At 48.8% G+C, this 4,703-nt stretch overlaps 1 long non-coding RNA gene across 1 annotated transcript; it reads right to left on the bottom strand.

The window, feature by feature from the left end:
• Nucleotides 1-1,287: 1,287 nt before the first annotated feature.
• Nucleotides 1,288-2,372, bottom strand: LOC111948217. The gene is made up of 3 exons (XR_002874179.1): nucleotides 1,907-2,372; nucleotides 1,532-1,706; nucleotides 1,288-1,421 (listed from the first exon to the last, which is right to left on the bottom strand). It is a non-coding gene; the product is annotated as an uncharacterized LOC111948217 (long non-coding RNA).
• Between the last annotated feature and the right edge of the window lie 2,331 nt (nucleotides 2,373-4,703).

Below are 4,703 nucleotides of genomic sequence, written 5' to 3'. Positions count from 1 at the left end.
ACTGATGGTGGCTCCACTGACGAACACTGGCACCAACCTATAACCACCAGGAGCAATAGAATGTCTTGCTCAAGGACAAATTGACACACAGACTAGCAAGGTTGGACAGAACCTGCGATTTTCCAGTCAGAGGACGACCGCCCCACCTCTTCAGATATGAAAAATGGCCTGACGTTATGGTAAATACTGAAATAATTGCCAGTCTATAAGGTGCTCTTGTGACACTGAATGTAACACTGAAGACCTTAAATATGTTTCCATCAACTTTCATCAACAACGCCACAGTGATCAGGATTGTGACAGAAACGCAACCCCCAAGTTTGGATTTAAGGAAAACTAACCTCCCAGCTCTAATATTGTCATGTTTGGTTTTGGCCATGGTGAAAAATACCTCTATTTTCTCTAAGGCATCAGTCATAGTTTCATCAGAGGCATAGAAGGAAAACTCCCTTGTAATTCAGTCGTTTTTATTTGAGAGCAGCTTCCACTTTTATCTCTTTGGCAGATGTCTGGGCTGCAGCAAAACCATTTTTGTTTTTGTAGACAGCAAGTGAGGCTTCTGTTTGTTTTGGCAGATCAACAGCTTTATCCAACTGCATGTTCTGAGACTGCCGAAGTTTACTCATATTCTGGGTTTTTGTAAGAATGGCACAGTGCACAACACTGCAAAATGAAACTCCTCATGATCCAGCTTTTTCTCTGCCAGTGACTGTGCTTCAAATTGAATGGCTGGATCTGCAGCACTCTCTCTTACCCCCAGAAGACCATCTTTCACTTTTGCAGCTTGAAATCTGACAGCCACCCATTTTTAATTGTAAAGTTTTAATGAATTTCTTATGACAACATCGGCAGTCTATCACCATTATTAATTACAACTACTACTGGCTGGATGCAGGCAAGCCCCTCCCCCAACAGCTCAGACGCTGCCAGCGGCATCGTGCACATGCAGAGCCAGGGCAGGGCCATGTTGTCATTTATTAAATGGCAAAACAAATTGCTATTTTTTTAATGTTTTTACATTATGACGTTGTTGCTTTTCAAATGCAATGAGTGCTGTGTCAAACAGTATTCAAATAATATTAAATGGAATCAAAAGTAATATTAACAGTTGGTATATGACGCACTCTCCAGCAAATGGCACCATAAGCATAGCCCTGGGTGGCCGATGCCCAGGTCCGGCCCTGCCTACATTTAAATCCTCTGTACAGGTGCTGTGGGTTTGTAGTTGTTTGGGCCCGTGGAGGGTCGTAGACACGAACGGCTGCATCTTAAGTGGAGGACATTGTCATGGCCTGGCAGCTACTCCCTCCTCCCCCCTCCTTCCTGTGTTGGACGCGACCAGCTGGATTCACTCACCTCATCTACACCTTCCTTCATAAGCTCCTCCTGGATCATCAGCCGGTGCCAGTTCGTTGTTCCTCCTATGGTGCATAGTCTGGTCAGCTCATGTTTATGTCTCACGTCTCATTGCCTCACGCTCATAGTGTTTTTTCTCGCTCTGCCTCAGGACTTAAACCTATTGGATCCTCACCTGGTCGCTGTCCTCCTACGCTGCTGTCTATCCGCCTCAAGAAACCTCCAGCCAGCCGCCTCTCCTCGCCATGGTTCAAGCCTCGCCCACGCCGCAGAACTCCCTCAAGGAAATTCCTCCTCAAGATTTCTCCAGCTAGCCTTAGCTCTTTGACTAGAGATAAACCTGTCAAGACCTATTTCAGATTAAACCACTTGAAACTTACCATTGAGTCCTAGCCTCCTTCCGGGTTCCAGCATCTGGGTCATTCTGAACTCACGTCCGCATCATGACAGAACGAACTGGCCAAACCTCTGACCCAGCTGACCCGGAAGGGCTCCGCCATGCAGTTACCCAACAAGGTATTTTTCTGGGACTTCAGTCTAACTTACTCACTCGTATTACGTCTGTACAAGAGGATCTGGTTTCTCGCATCAACGGTATCACTCGGACTCTTAATGAATTTTCTGGTCAAACTTCAAGGCCCACAGTCTCTGCTCCGCCTCCTATTTCCGGCAACAACGCTACATCCGCTTCCACCCTCATCCCGGAAAATGTTCGACTACAGCCGGAACCTTTTTTCGGGGATGTTTCATCCTGCGGAGGGTTCCTTCTGCAATGTGAACTGATTTTCCAACAAGCCCCCAGGTATTATCAAGCCGATCACACTCGTATCTCACTAATCGTGAACTCTCTCCGTAGTAAGGCGCTGCAATGGGCTCAAGCTTTCCTGGCCTCCCATCCTATCTCGCATCTCCCTTTCGAACGCTTCCTGGGAGAGTTCCGCCTCGTCTTCGACCGGCCTCGAAAGCAGGAGGAAGCCACCCGACGGTTGCTAGGTCTCAGGCAGGGTAACCGTCCGGTGAGTGAACATCTCATTGACTTCCGGATTTTTGCTGTCGAGGCTGGATGGCCAGATCCTGCACTCAAGGGGATTTTTTACCAGTCACTGAATGAGCGCATTAAGGATCATCTTTGCACCCAGCCCGAAGCAGGCACTTTCGAAGAACTTGTCACGGCCGCCCTGAGGTCGGACATCCGCCTCCGGGAACGCCTCGCTGAGCAGAAATGTAAGCCACCTCCATCCCTTGACTATCCCGTTCGCGACTTACCCCTGGCGGCTCCAGCGAGCCTAGCTTCGCCCCCCGTCAAAACTGATGAACCCATGCAAATAGGCCACTCCAAGCTCTCTCTAGAGGAGAGAAAGAAGCGTCGTGATGGGGGGTTATGTTTTTACTGTGGTCAGGCGGGCCATCAGGTCTCTCAATGCACCGCTCGTTTGGAATCCAGAAGCCCCTCGTTTAGGGACGGGCCACGGGGGGGTGACCCTGAACCTTCTCACGTTTCCAAGTTTTTACTCGTTCCTGTCAAGATTTGCAATAAGAACCAAGTTTTTGAATTTAAAGCTCTTGTTGACTCTGGGGCCGAACATAGTTTAATGGATCAAAGTCTCGTTCATGAACTCTCTCTCCCGGTTGAAGTCCTCGATAACGCTGTTAATGCTGCGGGTCTGGGGGGAAAACAACTTTCACGCATTACCAAACGCACCGGTCCGGTTCTCGTTATTACCTCCGGTAACCACAGGGAATACCATAATTTCTTTATCACTCAATGTCCGCAGACGCCGTTAATTCTCGGGTTTTCTTGGCTTCAGAAGCACAATCCCAGTATTGACTGGAGTTCGTCTCGCATTTCCAACTGGAGCACTTTCTGTATGGCAAACTGCCTGCAGTCTGCTGTTCCCTTCACCAAGTTACCTGACTCAGGACCCGATAAAGAAATAGATCTGTCTAACATACCCTCCTGTTATCATGACCTACGTTCCGTATTCAGTAAATCTAGGGCTAGTGCTTTACCGCCACATCGACCATACGACTGCGCTATCGAATTGCTAAATGGAGCTCCTCTTCCAAAGAGTAAATTGTACAATCTTTCCGGTCCTGAAAAGAGCTCCATGGAGGCCTATATTCAGGAGGCTCTTTCCCTGGGTCACATACGTCCTTCCTCTTCCCCAGTCGCTGCCGGGTTTTTTTTTGTGGAGAAGAAGGATAAGACGTTGCGACCATGCATCGATTTTCGAGAGTTGAATCAGATCACGGTCAAGGATAAATACACCCTACCATTATTAGAATCTGTTTTCGACTCTGTCCAACATGCTAAAATCTTCTCGAAACTTGATCTCAGGAACGCTTACCACCTTGTACGCATGCGCGAAGGTGACGAGTGGAAGACGGCTTTCAACACCCCGTTGGGCCATTTCGAGTACCTTGTGATGCCGTTTGGGCTTACCAACGCCCCCGCAGTGTTCCAGCGTTTGGTAAATGATGTCCTCAGGGACTTTCTTGATCGTTTTGTCTTCGTGTATCTTGACAATATTCTTGTTTTTTCCTCCAATGAAACACAACACGAACATCATGTCCGTCTTGTCCTAGAACGGCTTCTCGCCAATCAGTTGTATGTCAAGGCTGAGAAGTGTGCGTTTCATGTGTCCTCCGTCCCGTTCTTGGGTTATATTATCGAAGCTGGCAATATCCGTCCTGACCCCGCTAAGATCGAGGCTGTCGCTCAGTGGGAGACTCCACAAACCCGCAAGAAGCTCCAACAATTCCTGGGGTTTTCCAACTTCTATCGCCGTTTCATTCGTGATTACAGCAGTATTGCAGCCCCTCTCACGCAACTCACCTCCATCAATCGCCCTTTTGTCTGGAACTCTGCCGCTGATGCCGCTTTCAAACGTTTAAAGTCCCTGTTTGTTTCCGCACCTATCCTCATCCAACCCGACGTGGCTAAGCAATTCATTGTGGAAGTCGACGCCTCTGACTCGGGGGTGGGCGCTGTTTTGTCCCAGCGCGAGGACGGCACGGGGAAACTTAAGCCCTGTGCGTTCTTTTCCCGCAAACTAAGTCCGGCTGAGCGGAACTACGATGTGGGCAATCGTGAGTTGCTAGCCATCAAGCTCGCGTTGGAAGAATGGCGTCACTGGCTGGAGGGGGCGGAACAACAATTTATAGTTTGGACAGACCACAAGAACTTGGCATATTTACGCAGTGCAAAACGGCTCAACTCCCGTCAAGCCAGGTGGTGCTTATTTTTTGATCGATTCAACTTCGCCATCACATATCGTCCAGGCAGCCGTAATGTCAAGCCAGACGCCCTCTCACGCAAATACTCCAGGTCTGACGACAACTCTGTC

The sequence above is a fragment of the Oryzias latipes genome, chromosome 1, assembly GCF_002234675.1.
Source record: "Oryzias latipes chromosome 1, ASM223467v1".
NCBI classification, from domain to species: domain Eukaryota; kingdom Metazoa; phylum Chordata; class Actinopteri; order Beloniformes; family Adrianichthyidae; genus Oryzias; species Oryzias latipes.
Note: the sequence above shows the minus strand (reverse complement) of the source record. Positions and strands in the feature narration are given on the sequence as shown.